This window comes from Gadus macrocephalus, chromosome 20, assembly GCF_031168955.1.
Source record: "Gadus macrocephalus chromosome 20, ASM3116895v1".
NCBI lineage: Eukaryota > Metazoa > Chordata > Actinopteri > Gadiformes > Gadidae > Gadus > Gadus macrocephalus.
This window is the reverse complement of record NC_082401.1, coordinates 22,980,458-23,005,579: the sequence shown is the minus strand read 5'-3', so window position 1 is coordinate 23,005,579 and position 25,122 is coordinate 22,980,458. Positions and strand designations below refer to the sequence as shown.

General features: G+C 41.7%; 1 protein-coding gene and 2 long non-coding RNA genes across 8 annotated transcripts in view; 1 reads left to right on the top strand and 2 right to left on the bottom strand.

Moving 5' to 3' along the window:
- akap11 (A kinase (PRKA) anchor protein 11) overlaps window positions 1-25,122 on the bottom strand; it is a 178,985-nt gene that overhangs the window by 108,923 nt on the left and 44,940 nt on the right. The window contains exon 13 of one of the 2 annotated variants that reach the window (XR_009523389.1): window positions 22,279-22,363. The exons of the other annotated variant lie outside the window; for it this stretch is intronic. The gene's annotated coding sequence lies outside the window, so the exon portion shown is untranslated. Of the gene's footprint in view, window positions 1-22,278; window positions 22,364-25,122 lie in introns of those variants that run through there. 2 annotated transcript variants of the gene reach the window in all.
- Window positions 7,074-9,045, bottom strand: LOC132448826 (uncharacterized). Of its 3 annotated transcripts, XR_009523436.1 has the most exons (5): window positions 8,722-9,045; window positions 8,400-8,450; window positions 8,278-8,321; window positions 7,956-8,019; window positions 7,074-7,614 (listed from the first exon to the last, which is right to left on the bottom strand). It is a non-coding gene; the product is annotated as an uncharacterized LOC132448826 (long non-coding RNA). The 3 variants fall into 3 exon arrangements; XR_009523435.1 differs by having other exon boundaries at window positions 8,278-8,450; XR_009523434.1 differs by lacking the exons at window positions 7,956-8,019; window positions 8,278-8,321; window positions 8,400-8,450; window positions 8,722-9,045 and adding an exon at window positions 7,829-7,944.
- LOC132448816 (uncharacterized) lies at window positions 13,748-16,341 on the top strand. 3 transcript variants are annotated; one of them, XR_009523432.1, is made up of 6 exons: window positions 13,748-13,844; window positions 14,636-14,693; window positions 14,965-15,015; window positions 15,094-15,137; window positions 15,396-15,459; window positions 15,801-16,341. It is a non-coding gene; the product is annotated as an uncharacterized LOC132448816 (long non-coding RNA). The 3 variants fall into 3 exon arrangements; XR_009523431.1 differs by lacking the exon at window positions 13,748-13,844 and having other exon boundaries at window positions 14,556-14,693; XR_009523430.1 differs by lacking the exons at window positions 13,748-13,844; window positions 14,636-14,693; window positions 14,965-15,015; window positions 15,094-15,137; window positions 15,396-15,459 and adding an exon at window positions 15,471-15,586.

Sequence of the window (25,122 nt, the reverse complement as noted above, 5' to 3'; positions counted from 1 at the left end):
ATCAGACCCATGAACCTATAAAGAAAGACGTCATCTCAAGCGGGAGAGAACGTTTGCGGTGCTGGTTTGTGTCACCCAAGTACAGGGCTCTCATGTCTCATGCATTCGGCGTGAGACACACGCAATTCAACCCATGCACACGCTCGAACCTGTGCCGTGTTCCAATACCCGTACTGTCCGTACTTACTAGCCAAAATTTGAGTACGCAGTACGTTCCAATTCAGATCCGGCGAAAAGAAGTATACTTCAAGGACCCGGATGCCGTACTCAAAACGGGCTAATCCTGAAGTGTGGATCGAACATGGACATAATAAAGGATGGACCACAGACTGGAAAATGGCCGCCCATTCATTCCTATACAAAACTGCTCAGTGGCGCAGGGTAACATACAGGAGCGATTTGCTTCCGCGTTATGGGGCCAAGACACGTGACCTAGTCCGTGACCTACCGGATGCAGAGATCTTCTTCTTCTTCTAGTTTAGTTGAGGATCATAGTTTTTCCCCATATACCGCCACCTACTGGACTACTACACAGGATTTTGTGACAAGGACGTTGGCAAATGATACTTTAAATCATAAAAATAAATTCAAAGAAAAAAACAAACTAACGAAAAAAAATAAACAAAATAAAACAAACTAACAAAAGGAATGAATAAATAAAAATAAAAAATATATATACTTAAGGTTAAATTCTTCTAATTAGGTTAGTATCTTTTAGCTAATTTATCAGCAATTTCATTGCTTTTTTTATTGTAACAAATCCTATTTCTTACACATGCAGCCATTTGGACACCATTCTATGATAGCTGATTACCAAGGTACACACTGTAATACTATAATCAAGAGGACATACAGGCAGTTCAAATAAAAAGAGATAGAACTTTATTGATCTGGAAACTTCATAAATATGTAAGATTGCTCCATATAATACCATAGTAACATAGTAAACGTATGTAGGCCTAAAAAATTCAGTTCAATGTTATTGCTTAAGAAACAGATTCCTTCCAACTAAATATTTACGAAAAATGCAATCAATAATTTATATAAAAGTAAATGTTTACATATCGACCAGCAACGAAGTTGGAGTAGCCTACCCAAATAATGAATTGTAATACACCAACATTGTCAACTGTCATACATAGCTAACCATAACCCTGTCATACATAGCTAAACAAGCAAATGAAAATGAAATACCTACCAACGCAACTGAAATGTTAATATTAGACAATTAACAATATTATGAAAATTACGTAGGTCTCCCATAATCATTCAGGTAATCAATACGTCCGTGCCTGTTACAGCTATTTCAATGATATGTGTGTTATATATCCGTGTTCAACGCCATTCATGTTAAGTAAAAGGACAAATCTCAGACTTTGGAAGTTAATGGAGTTAATGGAAGTTAAAGGCATATTGTACGATTTTCAGTGATATGCACTTTTTAATATGTTGTTGAAATTGGTTTATACATCCTGACAGCAATAAATAACTTATGGGCAATGAAAAAGAAGCGGAAAAAAAACGAATTCTGTATCTGCTATAAACCTGTTAAAATGCTTACCAATCGGAGACATTGTACCCGAATCTAAAGAACCAATCACAAGCCTGCGCGTTCTCTCCCCTCTGTGTACGAGCCTGAGCCGGCCTGAGCGCGTTCACGGAGGGCAAAGAAAGCGTTGTTATCTTAGTAGTTCATGACAGTGGACTAGACCTAGTGAGCCTACAACGTTAACACGATGGAAGAAAAAAAACAGAAGTTACCACTGCCACCGTTACTTGAAAAACGAGAATAAATATTGGATTCGCTTTTCAGCGATGGCGACAGCTGAGGGAGTTGAATGGCCTGAAAAGTGACGCAATGGTTGCCGTTGAAGTAAGCCGTAAGCAGCATTAACGCTTGTGCACGGCTCTGTGTCGAGGGGTTGGGGCAGGGAGTCCTGAAGGGTGGGGGAGGAGTTAAACGGAACTCCGAAGAGAAGCTAATTTCAAATCATGCTAGCTCTCTCACATCGTACAGTATAGCTTTAATTCGGAATTTAATTTAATTCGGAAGTTAATGGAGCCGTGCACTTCAAAATAGGTCCATAGCAAGGAGCCGTTTGTTTCAGTACGACTCCTTTCAGCTGCCCACCCAACATAAACTGCTAATAAAACGCTTGAGGAGGCGTTTTGAAAAGAAAAAACTTACATTTTTTTAGAACAGGGTAGAAATATAATTATGAGCCTTTGATTGATATCGACATTTTTTGCGGAGACACAATCCCGTTCCCCACTTGTATTGGAGTGGACGGCGATATCGACTTCTGGGCCACATGAAATGACGGACCCCCGTCCACAGCCAGCTTAAACAGCTGCAATACCAGGCTTGGCCTCTGAGCACTGGTGGATTGCGGAAGTATGCGCCTATCCTGGGGGCCTGGACAAAAATCCAACGGATTTTGGATTATTATAAATTGAAACAATTTATTAAATAAATATTTGTGAGATGTCATTACTCATTTGTGAGATGAGTTTGCTTCCTATTTATGTCGAGTATACACCCCTACTGTCCCCAAGCATCCCCCCCATATGGATTTGGAGAATTGTTGCCACGTCCCAGTGGTGGAGGTATCATATATATGAAAGAGGGCATTCAATTATACTATAATGATCAATTAGGAGGCCGAAGCCGTAAAGGAAGTGATGCAATAGGTGACTGAGGGTCAACATTTGAGAACCCCTTTTATCAAAGGGGGTCTCAAAGGACTCATACGCTTCAACAGCGGCTGCAGCAGAAGTGTTGAGACGAAAGATGATCAAGACATTTATAGAATATTCCCATTCACATGATTCTTTGCACGACCTGCAGGTTGGAGAGACTGAAATAACCCCCAAAATGAGTAATAATGTAAAAGCAGCCAAGTCCCACAAATTGCTTGAACTATTTATTTCATTCCATTATTTCGTTGATATGCATTATTGAAAAGTTAAGCATATGGATTTAATGCAATATCCACAAACAATTCAAAATGGTACCATGAAATGTCTTGTTTATTGTATTAACCAGTTAATTTCTCTTTTGTGAAAGTCACCAAAAGTTGAAAAAAGTTAAACGCAAGGTCACAGGCTAACAGTGGAGCTGTGTTGGGAACCAGCAGCCAAGAGCTTCCATGGAAACTTTCTACCCACGTTAAATAGATTTAGTTGGGCAGTTCCTTTTCTGCCCATTCTTTTTTAAACTTGTGGAAGCACTTTGCAGTACTGGGAGACACCATTTCTAACGGCAATGGAGCTAGATTCTAAAAATATCAAAAGACGCCCAAAGCAAATACCTTTAACCCATAGTTTTGTTTTATCAAATTAAAACATTTCAGAGTTTCATTGACCACAAATTGAGCAGAAATATTTTGCATACAAATCTTTAAATAGTTTGACCACGTTAAGAAAAATACATTTGTTAATTTTTTTTATTAGTGAAGCCACAAGTTTTGCACATTATCCAAACAGAATACCTGAAATGTTGATATTTCAGCCCTTTCGGGTTAAAACAAGAGAAAAGGACAACCTAACAAGAGTGAAAAGTTTGGGTTAGGTGACCTATAGTTCAAAGATGTCCCTGGTCAGGTAGACTAAATAAAAGTGTATTCCCAATTGCTCCAGGACATTCGTGTAATTTACTCGTGAGCTCTCCCTCAAGCCTAGAGAGACATCAGTGTTGAACCACCAACTGAAAGAGGGTATTTGCCATTAGTATGAGTGACAACATTTCATGGCTATTAATTTAGTTCATTATATTTAGCCGATTTGAATAGACTTTTCTAGCAGGTGAGGCTGTCAAAGAACTAAATATGGAGCAACTACAAAAAGTAAATTTGCAGCATGACCAAATTATACAAAAAGTATAGGAACTGTTCTAGCAGATATGTTTTAGAAGTCTCTTTTGATAGGCAGGGAATAATTGTCTTTGTCACCCAGTAGTCATGCCATCAAATCTGTTGGGCAAAGTACCGCTACTGATTAATCCAGTAGACTCACCAGTCAAGTCCCCCTAGTTAGAAAATGGAAGAAACCCAGTTAGTCATGTTAATTATTCTGTTGTTACAAATGAAGACTAATACTTTCCACATATTGCGATCCAAGTTACTGGCTGCAGTCTTGGATTTTATAGTTCTATATTAATAGATTCAATTTACTAAACTATTAATCATGCTTCAGAAGAATTAACCTTTCTTGGATGGCAGATCTACCACAAGCCTCCATTGCCACAACCTCCAGATGGCTTACGACCTACGGCAACTCCTCGACTACTGCAAGCCAACAAATTGGCTCTTGCACACCAGACACGCATTTTGCTTAATTTTAGGTTTTCAAGCATCTTAAAATACCCAAATCATCAGTCAGCTAATGGCCTACAAGGAAATGCTGAAGCTAGTGTTAGTGATGGCGATAGAAATGGACAAGCTTGCGTGTACAAATATGCAACTAGAATTGCAAGGTTCACAGCCCAGTTGCATAAGCGGTCACAACCGTTGGATTGTAAGCAAGGGTTAAAAAAAAAAAAAAAATTCCCACAAACTAGTCAACATGGTCAATTGAAAGCCTGTACAAAACGACCCTGGAATAGTCAAATGCAGCTTTACTGCAGATGAATTAAGCCAAATTGCATAAACATCCAATGGTAAACAGTATACAAATGCCATCAAGGTTGCACTCACACTAGGCCATCTGGCCGTGGCCATCACAACTGTGGCCTGGCCACGGTAGGCTCTTGTACATACGCCATCACGTCGCTAGCATCCAAACAATTCTACCAAACCTTAACCAACTAGTGAAAAATGTAACAAAACTTTAGCACACACCCAGTGACTAATCACCTTGTCCAGGGGTGTTCCAACGTGGTTTACCAGAGGGCCTTGTGGACTTAAAGTAAGCCACACATTTGACAGAGACAGCACGGAATGACGTTAAACTAAGCTAATCTACAGGTTACTAGTGCTAGTGCAATTACATGAGCATTTTGCACAATATTTGTACTCCAATGCTACGTAAAGCAGGCTTCTTCAGAAACCCGTAGCCTGCTACATTGAAGGGCAACTGTAACAAATCCTGACCAAGACCGAAAGATGGGTCTGGAAGCCACTACGGCCCACGCAGCAGATTACTGCGTGGACCGTGGTGGCTTCCAGATCAACCCTTCGGTGGACCATTCATACACATGTATTCCGAGGATGTTTTGAAGACACTGGAGTCCCATGGCACTAGATTCCTTTGAAGACTAAGTTGGTATGGGGGGGCCCAAAGGGGGCCCCCCCATAGATCTTGTCAGTCATCTAACACCTGTTAAGAAAAACACACACACACATCACAAGATACAAATCAGCAAAGCTAGGTTAACAAACAGCAGCGACATGCATGTCAAGGTGCAAAGAGCAGGGATACTGATGGCTTGTGTCTGAGGAGACAGCCCAAAAACGTCAACAATTAATAAAGGAAAATAACTTTTACTCACTGCGGTGGTCTGTTTCGAAGTGCCATGTTGGTAGCAATATTTGTCTGGGCTGTTCAGTCAAATGCCCACAAAAACAAACACGCAACAACGCATACTTTCAGTTTGTATAAAGTGACAATAGTGATCTGCAATCTAGATCGAAAACTTTCACCCCTCACTAAACTCAACCTCGATTGACACAGGCCGATGCGAAAAGTAAACCAAACCCATTGTTGTTCACCTTATAAAGGGGTGCGTGACAGGTGATCTCAATTAAGAGCTAATCAGAAAGAACACACTGATCTGCCATGAGTGAGACGTTCAAAACGAGGACGAGGATTTAACGGAATTGTTACCATTCAAATTCAAATTTCTTTATTATTGGATAGGGTATGATATCAATGATTTGGGCTTTGAGTAGGCCTATATTTCTTAAATATATTTCTTAAATTTTTTCACCCCTTCGCCTTTTGAATATGAAATCTATAATCTCAGCCTCTCTATAATTTGCCCAACACATATTTTATTGTTCAAATAAAATCCCATCCTTATTTTGCCATTCATATTGAATCTTTACTGTCTTTCATTGTACAACACAATCATCTAATAATTATTCATAACGCTCTTCCATCTCCTTGGCTGCATTAAGACGAGGCTCGGGTCAGAGCAAAGATCGGGATCCACACATGATAAGGGATAAAGTTATTTATTAGAATAAAGTAAGTATCATGAAATCTGTAAAGGGATTAGTGTAGCGTATGGAAGATTAGAAAATTAAATGCGATTATATGTTTTGGACAGAAAACCAGTACCAAAATCACAAGGACCGACCGAGCCAGAACGGAGGAAACTTACCCAGACAGACAAAACAAATACTGGGAACAACAAACCATCTTTACCATGTTGGAAATACCCAAACAAAACAATATCATCCGACTGCAGACACAAATGGGCGTTCCCGTGTCGTGGGCGTTCTCGTTCACGCAGACTAAAACGCCCCCCCGGCGTTCTCGTGTGGTGGGCGTTCTCGTTTACGCAGGCTGGAACGCCCCGTTCTTCTTCGTCGATCTAGTAGTATGGGCAGCATAGAACTGACGTTAGCGCCCCCTTCTTCTTCGATCTCGTAATACGGGTACGTTAGCCAGCTAGGCCTACAGAATGTTAGCTTACATTTATGTGTCGGATCTCGGCCCACACTTTGCATCAAACTTGATGCAACACGATCTTTACAGGGAGGCTCCATGATCTCAAGTTCATTATCTTCTGGGTTAGTATAGGTAGGGTATTACCGTATTAGGTATAAGTGAGATGTTTGATATAGTTGTTTAAGAATATGCCCAAATTAAATAATGAAGATTAAAATAACACTTGGGACATTATGCAGTTCAAATCCAGTTACCAGACACTATGAAGGCTCAAACAGTAGGCCATTTGACTCCAAGTGTTCACTTACTTTTCCCACTGAATGTTTTCAATAAAGACAAAATACAGTAATTGGTCTGTAACAATTAACCTTACAACATACATCGTAGGCACAAATGTATGTTATACATCGTATAGCATTTGTCACAAAAACAAAAAAGAAAGGAGTAATAAAATACCAGCATTTCTGGGCAGATACATTTACTACAGTAGTATGTACATTTACAAATGGAAGGGATTGCAAAAAAAGACGTCCCAAATAAAACGAAAAAGGAGTAATAAAATAACATTATGCTAGGCAGACATCTTTTATGACAAACCTGCCATATGCAACGTTCCTCAGTACCAGGGGTGCGCTTGGCCAATTCTTCTTTTTTGAGAAGCCTTTGAGGCGTAGCGCAAGGCCACTGCCACAGCCTGCATTGTTGTAAATCTTTCTAACCGTTATGTATATGAGATTGTCTTTATTAAGCTTAATGTCCCCTGCCAAACTGTCATTTATATATATGGAAGGATGGAGAGGCTTGATTAGTTCTCGGAATGTGTTTGAAACCCTGTTGAACACGCCAAGCATCGCCATGTCCAGTCTCAGCGTCTCTTGTACAATTTGCTGAAGGACTTCGGGTGGTAAGAATGGCCTGTCCTCTGTTGTGCCAGATTGGAGCGTGTGGCTGAGATGGGGAGATGGAGAGGGTGAGCTTGGTGTGCCAGCTAGTCCTGCAGGGCTAGAGAGAGCGAGAGAGCCGAAAAAGAGTGAAGGAGAGCGAGAGAGAGGGAGAGAAACAGGGATTATAATCAACCTTCAATTCAATCACACAAGCCCAGACCAACACTACCCACACCATTAAACAAAAAGGCAGTCACTGATCGATCAAAAGTCTGAGAAAGAGCAAGAGAGAATATACGTAAATAGAAAAGTATGGACATAGTATGTAATACCTTTCACTGCTTAGTGATTGGAAGGTGTGACTGAGATGGGGAGATGGAGAGGGTGAGAAGTGTATTGGCTACGATCTTCGTGAGCACCAAAAATAAGTAAATAGCAACATGGACACAGTATATAAACCTTTCAAGCATAAAGGTCTCCAACAGCTGTCCAACCACCACCTCCTGATAGAGAGCATGTCCCCCTGATAAGTAAAGTTATGCTTTAAATGACTTCATAGCCTGATACAAATCCATGTTACAGTACTGTTTAGCAGTGTACTATGACAGTGTAAATTATTGTGAAGATGTAGCCATCTCCTCCCGTAAGTGCAGTACCTGAAGACAAAGTAATGTGTATGACCTATGATGCATGTTAATTGTAGCCTCCAGTAAGGATGACTCAATTATTAAAAGCCTTATATTTCATGCTACACATCTGATTGAGATTTGAAAGAACTCACCTCACTGAAATCATATTGCTTTTGAGGGTAGAATACATTGCGTACTGAAATTAACATACAAATGAGTTAGTTGTTTTACAAACTAGTCATCAGTCATCATTTCTGAAAATAATGCATCTCACCATCAGCATAAACACCCCACAGCTGTTGCTCTGATACTGGTGAGGTGCGTCCTGTGGTGGTAAAAGAGGAATGTGATTTGTCAATGATTCTTATTAGTATATAATGCTTATAAACTATGAAGTGATATCCACCCTCATTTTGTAGCTACATACAAAAAGTGCACAATGCACTTTCAACAAGCATTTAGCAGCAACCAGGGCCCATCAGCGTCACATAGGAACACTTCATTAAATCATAATAAACAATCTAGAGGCCTGCCTGTCTACCAGTGAATGCTACTCTACGAGATGCAATGAATCGTGCGCCAGCCACACGTTTTACCTCGTCAGCCAAGTAAAGTCCCTTCCATGGTCCATTGGACAAAGCATGTGCCAGGGTACTGAAAAGGTTTGGAAGACGTGTAAGTTGCAATTCATATGCATCATCATCAACACGCATTCAGTACACACTACGCTTTGATTTCACCCAAGGGTGAATTAAAAGTACATGTTTTCCTAAACGTTGGTCATCAACGAGGTAATAAAGTAGTAACTAAGGGCACATCTGTCATCTGTTTTTCAGAGTGCTAACGATCTTTATTCATTCGTTGCACCGCGACCGAACTGACAGAATTCTCTGATATGCCATGCATGTAAACATACTAGTTAGTTTAGACATACTAGTACGTTTACATGCAGAGTTTAATCCGATGTGTGTGTCACCACAACGAAGCAGAGTGGCCGCGATTTCATGCCTCTTACCATGCCAGCTGACACCTTAACATCCAACTTAACAATGTACTTTGGTAATGTTAACCTCACAGTAAAATAATCGGCAAAGCCTTCGCTGCAAACTTTACCCTCTACCTACAAACCGTCTTAAACGTTGCTGATTTCTGAATAGTATGCAACGTTTATGGACGATAGCATAGCATTCGCTGCTACCGAACCATGCTTGTCACGAGTATTTATATCGGATTCGGATACAACGATACAGCAGCTAAATCAGTGATTTAAATGAGAATACTTCACAGCCAATGTTGTCAAATAAACAATATCATACTTACTGACATAATCTCTCAACATAACCCTTTCGTTTTTCTGGAAAGTTACTACGAGGTAAAACCGCCAAAAAAAGGAAGGGTAGCATACCCAGCATGCCTTGCGAAACTCACTCACCTCTTCTTGATTGATCGATGAAACCATGGACATAATAAAGGATGAAACGCTACAGGAACGCCTGATGGGCGTTTTTGTGTCATGACGGGAACGCCCGATGGGCGTTTTTGTGTCATGACGGTGGACCCTTATCAAACAAAATGCAACAAACCAAACCTGAACAGCAAACCAACATATGTGACCAACCAACTGAACTACTGACCAAACACACAATTCTTTCGACTAGTCTATGTATATGGGCAGTGGAAAGTGTGCTGTGGGGATGTTGAATAGTGTTAACATAAAACAAAACATGGAACCAATCCAAAGGTCCAAAACCTTAAGGAACCACCCTAAACAGAACCCAAGCCCACCTGCCTCTGTGGAAAGAGAGAGAGACTGGCTACAGCCTGCGTGGCAGACCTGCACAGGTGCACCTCATCAGCTGACAAGCCTCTCAGCCCTGCCCACTGGCTACCTGGAGCAGGTAGGCAAACACAGTGGACCCAGCAGACGAAGGAGAGAGAGAGCAGTCACAGCTGTCACATCTGTTGCCTGTCACAACCCTAACCCTTCCAAACAGATGAATCATTGGCTCATCCCAGAAGTGTCAAATTACTTTTGTGTGTCAAAACGGGCAGGGTGGTCGTGGACTCCTGAAAAATACTATGGTTATTTTGTATGTAGAATAAAATGCCATTGTACATTTAAAAAAAAAAGGGAAGACTTTCACAATGCAGGATTCTGGGAATGCAGTGATGGAATCCCGATAACACCTGTTCCCTAATAAATGGACTCAAGATTCTGAGTCTGCCTGCAAGAGGTTGTGTGTGTGTGTGTATGTGTGTGTGTGTGTGTGTGTGTGTGTGTGTGTGGTTGCAACCCGGTATCACGCGATTGCGTGCTCCTGCGCACGAACGTTAATCTATTGAAGCGTGTTCGAGAGCACGATAGTCCGACTTTTTGCGTGTTACACAGAACGAAATGTAAACCAATGCATTCTGAATGGGAGTGTTCTAAGACAATTATATCTGTACGGAGCTCCATAAGGGACATTAGGGAGAACGCTCCCGGACAGAACCTTCGTTTGGAAGTCATGCTTAGTGACACGACAAATAGCCTACTTCCAATTGAAATACAAAATTTAGAAAATAGGCCTACGTGTCCCTGATCACGTTTCAATAGATTAAATAACGTGACAGTGTCACGTATTTCCGTGAGACCATACCCGTACTTCCATGAGTATACTTAAAGGAAGTATACTATCCGCACTATCTACTACGTTATTTTTTCAGATGTGAGTGCTGTTCCAAATCGAGTACTCCGTGGTGCACTAACCGGAAATTACGATCACGACTGCCGCTACATTCTGATTGGCTGGCGGTCATTTTACATCCGAAACGCTGCTAGCTCATTTGCATAGAGTTGAGCTGTTTTCAACTCTCATTTACAGCTTTACAGCTTTAAAGCTATCGCTCAAGCGTTTTATCGCTTTATCTGAACTACTACACAGGAGTTTGTGACAAGGACGTTGGCAAATGATAGGCCTACTTTAAAAATCATAAAAATAAATTCAAAGAAAAAAACAAACTAACAAAACAAAATAAACAAAATAAAACAAACTAACAAAAGAAATGAATAAATAAAAATAAAAAATATATATACTTAAGGTTAAATTCTTCTAATTAGGTTAGTATCTTTTAGCTAATTTATCAGCAATTTCATTGCTTTTTTTATTGTAACACTTGGTTCAAATCCTATTTCTTACACATGCAGCCATTTGGACACCATTCTATGATAGCTGATAACCAAGGTACACACTGTAATACTATAATCAAGAGGACATACAGGCAGTTCAAATAAAAAGAGATAGAACTTTATTGATCTGGAAACTTCATAAATATGTAAGATTGCTCCATATAATACCATAGTAACATAGTAAACGTATGTAGGCCTAACAAATTCAGTTCAATGTTATTGCTTAAGAAACAGATTCCTTCAACTAACTATTTACGAAAAATGCAATCAATAATTTATATAAAAGTAAATGTTTACATATCGACCAGCAACGAAGTTGGAGTAGCCTACCCAAATAATGAATTGTAATACACCAACATTGTCAACTGTCATACATAGCTAACCATAACCCTGTCATACATAGCTAAACAAGCAAATGAAAATGAAATACCTACCAACGCAACTGAAATGTTAATATTAGACAATTAACAATATTATGAAAATTACGTAGGTCTCCCATAATCATTCAGGTAATCAATACGTCCGTGCCTTTTACAGCTATTTCAATGATATGTGTGTTATATAATTCGGAATTTGTGTTAATTCGGAATTTGATTTAATTCGGAAGTCAATGAAGCCGTGCACACAAAATAGGTCCATAGCAAGGAACCGTTTGTTTCAGTACGACTCCTTTCAGCTGCCCACCCAACATAAACTGCTAATAAAACGCTTGAGGAGGCGTTTTGAAAAGAAAAAACGTACATTTTTTTAGAACAGGGTAGAAATATAATTATGAGCCTTTGATTGATATCCAGACATTTTTTGCGGAGACACAATCCTGTTCCCCACTTGTATTGGAGTGGACGGCGATATCTACTTCTGGGCCACATGAAATGACGGACCCCCGTCCACAGCCAGCTTAAACAGCTGCAATACCAGGCTTGGCCTCTGAGCACTGGTGGATTGCGGAAGTATGCGCCTATCCTGGGGGCCTGGGATGCCTGGGATCGAAGGACACTCCCCGTACTCAACGGCAGCCATCTTAGCTACGTAGCGGAAGAGGCGTAGCCAGGCTGAGCCAAAGTCGGCGCATTTTCCACATAGCCTGCATTAATAGAGTCATTTTGTAGTTTTTATAGTTTTTATAGCTGCTAGGCGTAAAGAGTTCACCGTTCAAAGCGGGATGTTTATTGCGGGGGAGGAGCCAGGGCGGCAGTCGTGATCGTAATTTCCGGTTAGTGCACCACGGAGTACTCGATTTGGAACAGCACTCACATCTGAAAAAATAACGTAGTAGATATTGCGGATAGTATACTTCCTTTAAGTATACTCATGGAAGTACGGGTATGGTCTCACGGAAATACGTGACACTGTCACGTTATTTAATCTATTGAAACGTGATCAGGGACACGTAGGCCTATTTTCTAAATTTTGTATTTCAATTGGAAGTAGGCTATTTGTCGTGTCACTAAGCATGACTTCCAAACGAAGGTTCTGTCCGGGAGCGTTCTCCCTAATGTCCCTTATGGAGCTCCGTACAGATATAATTGTCTTAGAACACTCCCATTCAGAATGCATTGGTTTACATTTCGTTCTGTGTAACACGCAAAAAGTCGGACTATCGTGCTCTCGAACACGCTTCAATAGATTAACGTTCGTGCGCAGGAGCACGCAATCGCGTGATACCGGGTTGCAACCACACACACACACACACACACACACACACACACACACACACACACACACACACACACACACACATACACACACACACACAACCTCTTGCAGGCAGACTCAGAATCTTGAGTCCATTTATTAGGGAACAGGTGTTATCGGGATTCCATCACTGCATTCCCAGAATCCTGCATTGTGAAAGTCTTCCCTTTTTTTTTTAAATGTACAATGGCATTTTATTCTACATACAAAATAACCATAGTATTTTTCAGGAGTCCACGACCACCCTGCCCGTTTTGACACACAAAAGTAATTTGACACTTCTGGGATGAGCCAATGATTCATCTGTTTGGAAGGTTTTGTTGGAGACAAACAAAGAATCTTCAGGCAACAGATGTGACAGCTGTGACTGCTCTCTCTCTCCTTCGTCTGCTGGGTCCACTGTGTTTGCCTACCTGCTCCAGGTAGCCAGTGGGCGGGGCTGAGAGGCTTGTCAGCTGATGAGGTGCACCTGTGCAGGTCTGCCACGCAGGCTGTAGCCAGTCTCTCTCTCTTTCCACAGAGGCAGGTGGGCTTGGGTTCTGTTTAGGGTGGTTCCTTAAGGTTTTGGACCTTTGGATTGGTTCCATGTTTTGTTTTATGTTAACACTATTCAACATCCCCACAGCACACTTTCCACTGCCCATATACATAGACTAGTCGAAAGAATTGTGTGTTTGGTCAGTAGTTCAGTTGGTTGGTCACATATGTTGGTTTGCTGTTCAGGTTTGGTTTGTTGCATTTTGTTTGAGAAGGGTCCACCGTCATGACACAAAAACGCCCATCGGGCGTTCCCGTCATGACACAAAAACGCCCATCAGGCGTTCCTGTAGCGTTTCATCGATCAATCAAGAAGAGGTGAGTGAGTTTCGCAAGGCATGCTGGGTATGCTACCCTTCCTTTTTTTGGCGGTTTTACCTCGTAGTAACTTTCCAGAAAAACGAAAGGGTTATGTTGAGAGATTATGTCAGTAAGTATGATATTGTTTATTTGACAACATTGGCTGTGAAGTATTCTCATTTAAATCACTGATTTAGCTGTTGTATCGTTGTATCCGAATCCGATATAAATACTCGTGACAAGCATGGTTCGGTAGCAGCGAATGCTATGCTATCGTCCATAAACGTTGCATACTATTCAGAAATCAGCAACGTTTAAGACGGTTTGTAGGTAGAGGGTAAAGTTTGCAGCGAAGGCTTTGCCGATTATTTTACTGTGAGGTTAACATTACCAAAGTACATTGTTAAGTTGGATGTTAAGGTGTCAGCTGGCATGGTAAGAGGCATGAAATCGCGGCCACTCTGCTTCGTTGTGGTGACACACGCATCGGATTAAACTCTGCATGTAAACGTACTAGTATGTCTAAACTAACTAGTATGTTTACATGCATGGCATATCAGAGAATTCTGTCAGTTCGGTCGCGGTGCAACGAATGAATAAAGATCGTTAGCACTCTGAAAAACAGATGACAGATGTGCCCTTAGTTACTACTTTATTACCTCGTTGATGACCAACGTTTAGGAAAACATGTACTTTTAATTAACGCTTCGATTTCACCCAAGGGTGAAATCGAAGCGTAGTGTGTACTGAATGCGTGTTGATGATGATGCATATGAATTGCAACTTACACGTCTTCCAAACCTTTTCAGTACCCTGGCACATGCTTTGTCCAATGGACCATGGAAGGGACTTTACTTGGCTGACGAGGTAAAACGTGTGGCTGGCGCACGATTCATTGCATCTCGTAGAGTAGCATTCACTGGTAGACAGGCAGGCCTCTAGATTGTTTATTATGATTTAATGAAGTGTTCCTATGTGACGCTGATGGGCCCTGGTTGCTGCTAAATGCTTGTTGAAAGTGCATTGTGCACTTTTTGTATGTAGCTACAAAATGAGGGTGGATATCACTTCATAGTTTATAAGCATTATATACTAATAAGAATCATTGACAAATCACATTCCTCTTTTACCACCACAGGACGCACCTCACCAGTATCAGAGCAACAGCTGTGGGGTGTTTATGCTGATGGTGAGATGCATTATTTTCAGAAATGATGACTGATGACTAGTTTGTAAAACAACTAACTCATTTGTATGTTAATTTCAGTACGCAATGTATTCTACCCTCAAAAGCAATATGATTTCAGTGAGGTGAGTTCTTTCAAATCTCAATCAGATGTGTAGCATGAAATATAAGGCTTTTAATAATTGAGTCATCCTTACTGGAGGCTACAATTAACATGCATCATAGGTCATACACATTACTTTGTCTTCAGGTACTGCACTTACGGGAGGAGATGGCTACATCTTCACAATAATTTACACTGTCATAGTACACTGCTAAACAGTACTGTAACATGGATTTGTATCAGGCTATGAAGTCATTTAAAGCATAACTTTACTTATCAGGGGGACATGCTCTCTATCAGGAGGTGGTGGTTGGACAGCTGTTGGAGACCTTTATGCTTGAAAGGTTTATATACTGTGTCCATGTTGCTATTTACTTATTTTTGGTGCTCACGAAGATCGTAGCCAATACACTTCTCACCCTCTCCATCTCCCCATCTCAGTCACACCTTCCAATCACTAAGCAGTGAAAGGTATTACATACTATGTCCATACTTTTCTATTTACGTATATTCTCTCTTGCTCTTTCTCAGACTTTTGATCGATCAGTGACTGCCTTTTTGTTTAATGGTGTGGGTAGTGTTGGTCTGGGCTTGTGTGATTGAATTGAAGGTTGATTATAATCCCTGTTTCTCTCCCTCTCTCTCGCTCTCCTTCACTCTTTTTCGGCTCTCTCGCTCTCTCTAGCCCTGCAGGACTAGCTGGCACACCAAGCTCACCCTCTCCATCTCCCCATCTCAGCCACACGCTCCAATCTGGCACAACAGAGGACAGGCCATTCTTACCACCCGAAGTCCTTCAGCAAATTGTACAAGAGACGCTGAGACTGGACATGGCGATGCTTGGCGTGTTCAACAGGGTTTCAAACACATTCCGAGAACTAATCAAGCCTCTCCATCCTTCCATATATATAAATGACAGTTTGGCAGGGGACATTAAGCTTAATAAAGACAATCTCATATACATAACGGTTAGAAAGATTTACAACAATGCAGGCTGTGGCAGTGGCCTTGCGCTACGCCTCAAAGGCTTCTCAAAAAAGAAGAATTGGCCAAGCGCACCCCTGGTACTGAGGAACGTTGCATATGGCAGGTTTGTCATAAAAGATGTCTGCCTAGCATAATGTTATTTTATTACTCCTTTTTCGTTTTATTTGGGACGTCTTTTTTTGCAATCCCTTCCATTTGTAAATGTACATACTACTGTAGTAAATGTATCTGCCCAGAAATGCTGGTATTTTATTACTCCTTTCTTTTTTGTTTTTGTGACAAATGCTATACGATGTATAACATACATTTGTGCCTACGATGTATGTTGTAAGGTTAATTGTTACAGACCAATTACTGTATTTTGTCTTTATTGAAAACATTCAGTGGGAAAAGTAAGTGAACACTTGGAGTCAAATGGCCTACTGTTTGAGCCTTCATAGTGTCTGGTAACTGGATTTGAACTGCATAATGTCCCAAGTGTTATTTTAATCTTCATTATTTAATTTGGGCATATTCTTAAACAACTATATCAAACATCTCACTTATACCTAATACGGTAATACCCTACCTATACTAACCCAGAAGATAATGAACTTGAGATCATGGAGCCTCCCTGTAAAGATCGTGTTGCATCAAGTTTGATGCAAAGTGTGGGCCGAGATCCGACACATAAATGTAAGCTAACATTCTGTAGGCCTAGCTGGCTAACGTACCCGTATTACGAGATCGAAGAAGAAGGGGGCGCTAACGTCAGTTCTATGCTGCCCATACTACTAGATCGACGAAGAAGAACGGGGCATTCCAGCCTGCGTAAACGAGAACGCCCACCACACGAGAACGCCGGGGGGGCGTTTTAGTCTGCGTGAACGAGAACGCCCACGACACGGGAACGCCCATTTGTGTCTGCAGTCGGATGATATTGTTTTGTTTGGGTATTTCCAACATGGTAAAGATGGTTTGTTGTTCCCAGTATTTGTTTTGTCTGTCTGGGTAAGTTTCCTCCGTTCTGGCTCGGTCGGTCCTTGTGATTTTGGTACTGGTTTTCTGTCCAAAACATATAATCGCATTTAATTTTCTAATCTTCCATACGCTACACTAATCCCTTTACAGATTTCATGATACTTACTTTATTCTAATAAATAACTTTATCCCTTATCATGTGTGGATCCCGATCTTTGCTCTGACCCGAGCCTCGTCTTAATGCAGCCAAGGAGATGGAAGAGCGTTATGAATAATTATTAGATGATTGTGTTGTACAATGAAAGACAGTAAAGATTCAATATGAATGGCAAAATAAGGATGGGATTTTATTTGAACAATAAAATATGTGTTGGGCAAATTATAGAGAGGCTGAGATTATAGATTTCATATTCAAAAGGCGAAGGGGTGAAAAAATTTAAGAAATATATTTAAGAAATATAGGCCTACTCAAAGCCCAAATCATTGATATCATACCCTATCCAATAATAAAGAAATTTGAATTTGAATGGTAACAATTCCGTTAAATCCTCGTCCTCGTTTTGAACGTCTCACTCATGGCAGATCAGTGTGTTCTTTCTGATTAGCTCTTAATTGAGATCACCTGTCACGCACCCCTTTATAAGGTGAACAACAATGGGTTTGGTTTACTTTTCGCATCGGCCTGTGTCAATCGAGGTTGAGTTTAGTGAGGGGTGAAAGTTTTCGATCTAGATTGCAGATCACTATTGTCACTTTATACAAACTGAAAGTATGCGTTGTTGCGCGTTTGTTTTTGTGGGCATTTGACTGAACAGCCCAGACAAATATTGCTACCAACATGGCACTTCGAAACAGACCACCGCAGTGAGTAAAAGTTATTTTCCTTTATTAATTGTTGACGTTTTTGGGCTGTCTCCTCAGACACAAGCCATCAGTATCCCTGCTCTTTGCACCTTGACATGCATGTCGCCGCTGTTTGTTAACCTAGCTTTGCTGATTTGTATCTTGTGATGTGTGTGTGTGTTTTTCTTAACAGGTGTTAGATGACTGACAAGATCTATGGGGGGGCCCCCTTTGGGCCCCCCCATACCAACTTAGTCTTCAAAGGAATCTAGTGCCATGGGACTCCAGTGTCTTCAAAACATCCTCGGAATACATGTGTATGAATGGTCCACCGAAGGGTTGATCTGGAAGCCACCACGGTCCACGCAGTAATCTGCTGCGTGGGCCGTAGTGGCTTCCAGACCCATCTTTCGGTCTTGGTCAGGATTTGTTACAGTTGCCCTTCAATGTAGCAGGCTACGGGTTTCTGAAGAAGCCTGCTTTACGTAGCATTGGAGTACAAATATTGTGCAAAATGCTCATGTAATTGCACTAGCACTAGTAACCTGTAGATTAGCTTAGTTTAACGTCATTCCGTGCTGTCTCTGTCAAATGTGTGGCTTACTTTAAGTCCACAAGGCCCTCTGGTAAACCACGTTGGAACACCCCTGGACAAGGTGATTAGTCACTGGGTGTGTGCTAAAGTTTTGTTCCATTTTTCACTAGTTGGTTAAGGTTTGGTAGAATTGTTTGGATGCTAGCGACGTGATGGCGTATGTACAAGAGCCTACCGTGGCCAGGCCACAGTTGTGACGGCCACGGCCAGATGGCCTAGTGTGAGTGCAACCTTGATTGCATTTGTATACTGTTTACCATTGGATGTTTATGCAATTTGGCTTAATTCATCCGCAGTAAAGCTGCATTTGACTATTCCAGGGTCGTTTTGTACAGGCTTTCAATTGACCATGTTGACTAGTTTGTGTGAAGGTTTTATTTTATTTATTTTTTACCCTTGCTTACAATCCAACGGTTGTGACCACTTGTGCAACTGGGCTGTGAACCTTGCAATTCTAGTTGCATATTTGTACACGCAAGCTTGTCCATTTCTATCTCCATCACTAACACTAGCTTCAGCATTTCCTTGTAGGCCATTAGCTGACTGATGATTTGGGTATTTTAAGATGCTTGAAAACCTAAAATAAAGCAAAATGCGTGTCTGGTGTGCAAGAGCCAATTTGTTGGCTTGCAGTAGTCGAGGAGTTGCCGTAGGTCGTAAGCCACCTGGAGGTTGTGGCAATGGAGGCTTGTGGTAGATCTGCCATCCAAGAAAGGTTAATTCTTCTGAAGCATGATTAATAGTTTAGTAAATTGAATCTATTCATATAGAACTATAAAATCCAAGACTGCAGCCAGTAACTTGGATCGCAATATGTGGAAAGTATTAGTCTTCATTTGTAACAACAGAATAATTAACATGACTAACTGGGTTTCTTCCATTTTCTAACTAGGGGGACTTGACGGGTGAGTCTACTGGATTAATCAGTAGCGGTACTTTGCCCAACAGATTTGATGGCATGACTACAGGGTGACAAAGACAATTATTCCCTGCCTATCAAAAGAGACTTCTAAAACATATCTGCTAGAACAGTTCCTATACTTTTTGTATAATTTGGTCATGCTGCAAATTTACTTTTTGTAGTTGCTCCATATTTAGTTCTTTGACAGCCTCACCTGCTAGAAAAGTCTATTCAAATCGGCTAAATATAATGAACTAAATTAATAGCCATGAAATGTTGTCACTCATACTAATGGCAAATACCCTCTTTCAGTTGGTGGTTCAACACTGATGTCTCTCTAGGCTTGAGGGAGAGCTCACGAGTAAATTACACGAATGTCCTGGAGCAATTGGGAATACACTTTTATTTAGTCTACCTGACCAGGGACATCTTTGAACTATAGGTCACCTAACCCAAACTTTTCACTCTTGTTAGGTTGTCCTTTTCTCTTGTTTTAACCCGAAAGGGCTGAAATATCAACATTTCAGGTATTCTGTTTGGATAATGTGCAAAACTTGTGGCTTCACTAATAAAAAAAATTAACAAATGTATTTTTCTTAACGTGGTTAAACTATTTAAAGATTTGTATGCAAAATATTTCTGCTCAATTTGTGGTCAATGAAACTCTGAAATGTTTTAATTTGATAAAATATGGGTTAAAGGTATTTGCTTTGGGCATCTTTTGATATTTTTTGCCGTTAGAAATGGTGTCTCCCAGTACTGCAAAGTGCTTCCACAAGTTTAAAAAAGAATGGGCAGAAAAGGAACCGCCCAACTAAATCTATTTAACGTGGGTAGAAAGTTTCCATGGAAGCTCTTGGCTGCTGGTTCCCAACACAGCTCCACTGTTAGCCTGTGACCTTGCGTTTAACTTTTTTCAACTTTTGGTGACTTTCACAAAAGAGAAATTCACTGGTTAATACAATAAACAAGACATTTCATGGTACCATTTTGAATTGTTTGTGGATATTGCATTAAATCCATATGCTTGAAACTTTTCAATAATGCATATCAACGAAACAATGGAATGAAATAAATAGTTCAAGCAATTTGTGGGACTTGGCTGCTTTTACATTATTACTCATTTTGGGGGTTATTTCAGTCTCTCCAACCTGCAGGTCGTGCAAAGAATCATGGGAATATTCTATAAATGTCTATCATCTTTCGTCTCAACACTTCTGCTGCAGCCGCTGTTGAAGCGTATGAGTCCTTTGAGACCCCCTTTGATAAAAGGGGTTCTCAAATGTTGACCCTCAGTCACCTATTGCATCACTTCCTTTAGGGCTTCGGCCTCCTAATTGATCATTATAGTATAATTGAATGCCCTCTTTCATATATATGATACCTCCACCACTGGGACGTGGCAACAATTCTCAATCCATATGGGGGGGATGCTTGTGGACAGTAGGGGTGTATACTCGACATAAATAGGAAGCAAACTCATCTCACAAATGAGTAATGACATCTCACAAATTTTCAATTTATAATAGAGACGGGAAATCAATTTTGTTTTATTTAGATCAAAGGCATGTGGCCTTTTGGGATATCTGTTTGGGGTTCTGGCATGCAAATTCTAAACCCATGGTCTTGTTTTGAACAAAAGTCATACGCACGACTGATGTCTTGTTCAAGTTGTCGTGCAGTGATTAAAATCTTGTTTGATCAAGAAATGCCAACTATAAAAGCAAATACTGTTCAGGGGGACCGCAGGCTGTTTAGGTCCACTTATCCTTGGGTCAGGATTGGTGGTTACTTGGGATCAGTTCTAAATAGTTTTGTTCTTTACTTCAAGTTCAGAAATTAACATAAAAATGCCTTCAGCGTGCGGTGACAACCCTAAACGGCCCCAAAGAAATGTGCTGCACGCGCTGCAACTCCCCTCAAATCTCCCTCAGAGGTTCTCTGGCAGCCCTGGATCTGAACAAAATGTGAGAGAGGCACAGATAAATGCTGGCCAATAAAGACACGCTCGTCAGACAGCACAGCCAAATTAGCCAAAGTGACTGATGTGTTTGCTGCAGGACCTTCAGCAGAGCGGGCCAAGGGGGCTGAGGAACTTTACAGCCCTTCTGGTCCCTACAGATAGGAAGCTCAAGGCAGGGCCAAGTATTTGTCCCAGTCCAGCCCTGACCTTGTCAAATCAGAATAGTTTTATTCCAAATATGATGATATTGAAATATGATTTCCATGATAAGGCGTAAAGCAACATATTGTTTACCCATGCAGGTCCTATGCACCAAAATCCAAAGTGTCTCTTGAGAAATCCCCTTTATACATACAGCAATGGGTAAATAGCAGAACAACATACTCATCTCAGCCTTTTCCCAGATTCATTTGCTCATTGATTCATTTATGTCGCCTCAAGGGCATTTCCGTCTTCCAGCCTTTGCTGTCCCTTGGTTTAAGTGTTGCTGGCTACTTGAGGTTCACCTAGCTCGCCGCTTCCCCACCCCAAACGGCCGGATGTGTTTACATCATGCCATTGACATTCCAAGCCATACAGCGACAGCTGGAGTTTGCCAATGGTGGTGGTGTTGGTGGTGATGGTGGTCGGGGTGGTGATGGGGGTGGTGATGGGGGTGGTGGGGGTGGATGGTAATAGTAGAGGGGAATCCCTGAGAATGACTCCACAAAGTGAATGAGATCATACCCCCTCCCCCCCATTGTTTAATGGGTGTGGAGGGGGGAGGGGTGGGGTTAGGGATCAGTTGGATGCTGTCTGCTTCAGATACACCCACACAGTACATTCACACACACAGACGCACGCACACACACACACACACACACACACACACACACACACACACACACACACACACACACACACAAATAAACACACACACGCACAAACACACACACACACACACACACACACACACACACACACACACACACACACACACACACACACACACACGATTAGCTGGAGAGTCTTACTCACTGGTTGTGGGCCATAAAGCACCCTGATGGAGCTGGAAAACCATTTTCTTTGTTTGTTTTGTATGGCTTCGGTTACTACAGAGGAAGGCGCTACTATGGCGGCCATATTAGTGCCAAAATGTGCGGGCAAAAATTATGCCTGAACACGCACATTATTATTGCCTGTGCTTTTACATCATACAGGGTTACAGTTTTGTGCTCATGCACGTCCAGTGGGTTTCAGAGCTCTAATTCAATCGTCACCTCTGCACCATGTGACTTCAAACCAGAAAAGAGCTTTGCAGCGAGCAGGGCGGCACACTGTTGCTCAACATCACGGTCTTGCTGAGCACTCACTCGTGGACCCAAGGGAATCGCAGTGAATACAAATACATGTCATTAAGGAGCATGTTGACTCTTGCTCATGGATGTCTACGTTACCTGTACTTACATCATGGCGGATCAAACACCCCCAAGTAGCTTTTTTGGCCTGGAGACGTACGCAGCTGTGTTCCTTGGTTACTAAACAGACTATCTAAAGGGCCCAGCCGCACCTCAGACTAACCTGGAGACGTAAGGCAAGTATACGGTTTAAACACATCATCGTCACACAACATGCCTCAACCAAAGCACATCCGCTGGATGTATGCACATACACACACAAGCAGACAACACACTCGTCGAAAAACACTTAGAATTGAGTTCTCTCTCTCTATCTCTCTCCATCGCCATCTTTCTCTCCTTCTCACTCTTTCTATCCATCTATATTTCATTCTCTCTCTCTCAATACATCTCTCTGTCTCTAATCTACCATTCTCTTACTCGCTCTCTATCCATCTCTCTTTGTTTCTGTCTTTCTCTCTATTATTGTGTGTCTCTCTCACTATCTCTCCATCTTTTTCTCTCTGCCTGTCTGTCTGTCTGTCTGTCTGTCTGTCTGTCTGTCTGTCTGTCTGTCTGTCTGTCTGTCTGTCTGTCTGTCTGTCTGTCTGTCTGTCTCTCTCTCTGTCTCTATCTGTCTCTCTCTCTCTCTCTCTCTCTCTCTCTCTCTCTCTCTCTCTCTCTCTCTCTCTCTGTGTCTCTCTCTCTGTGTGTGTGTCTCTCTCTCTCTCTCTCTCTCTCTCTCTCTCTCTCTCTCTCTCTCTCAGTGAGCTGAGGCAGTGAGCTGAGTCACTGCTTCCTGAGGGTAAATGGGTTCCACAGTAGAGGGCCGCGGAGGCCGTCCTGGGTTGTCGGGAGATAGCGCTGACAGATGAACTTTGCACCACTTCCTGTCCAGGCACCCTTGAACACAGCCACTTGAAATACTTCCGAGAACACGAGAAATACACAGAAATGATCGTGCGACATATTTTCGAGAGAGAGAATGATGGATTCTTTGCATAAAGTGCAGAAAAAACGAGAGTAGAAAGCAAGATCACAAACACAGATATACAAAACGCAGTCTGCTTGAGTTCAAGCTGTAAAGTTGCGAGGGTTATGGACCGATGCTGCAACAGAGGTGTACTCTTACTGGCTGTGTTGACAGTTTTCTGTGTGGTTTATGTGTTTACGTCTATAGTTTTATATTTCACACACTTGCAGACACCCACCCACAATCCGATTCAACAGGGAATAATACACAACTGGGCGGTGAACCTGTGGAGGAGATTTATAGGTGGATACTGACATCCCAGAGAAAGGAACAATGTAGAGAGTAAATGATAGGATGACATCTAACAGCCTTTTGATTTGATGCCGTAGCTGCAAAAGAGTTTTTTTACCCCCAACCCATTAAATCGAAAGCAACACAAAACACAACCACAAACAACAAGTAGATGTTCAGTTTTAATGTTGACATAACAAAACTGGCGAAACATCCTCCAGAGTTACCGATCATCTTATCTGGGCTCCAGCAGTTCTACTATCTTATCGAAGGGCCGGATATCAGGAACTGCCAGAGTTACACCTTGATTCCTGTTTCGTTACGGAGATATTCTACAGAAAAACACAGAGTGGCTAAAGCTTAAAGAAGAAAGGGATTTTAAATGTATTCATACAGTGGCCAGTCTACACAGGGTTGATCTGAATCCTTTCCAGACACAAATGTACAGTTAACGAATGCTGGCCGAGTCCGAGTTCGCCATTCGACTTTAGATCATTAATCTAAAGATGTGAGTGAGGCCGGCCAGGCCTTCGCGTGAGGCCAGCCAGATGGGCAGACCGCCGCAGCGTGACATGAGCTAGTCCTTCTGTCGGCTGGTTGATTGGACGGCCAATGGGCTGACCTCAGGCTGATCGGTAACGAAGCCATGCAGGGTTCATGGGGTTGGGATGAACGTGAGTCACTGTGTTTTACATGGCAGAGTCCAGGGAGATCTTCCCCAGCACAATGAGCGGAGACAGAACGCCCCGCATTCACCAGACGCAAGAGGTTAGACGAGAGGTGGCCGGGTTCAGAGGAAACCCATGTACGATATGCCCACATGCAAAAATGTAGAGACCCGCACACAGACAGACGCGGCACACACTGTATACACACACACACACACACACACACACACACACACACATGTGCGAATACACACACACACACACACAGACCACACACACACACACACACAAACAGACACACACACACAAACACTCACACACACAGACACACACACACTCACAAACAGACGCACAAACAAAGATCACACACAAACACACACATACACACTTACACACAAACAGATACACACACACAGACCACACACAAACACCCACACACGCACACACACA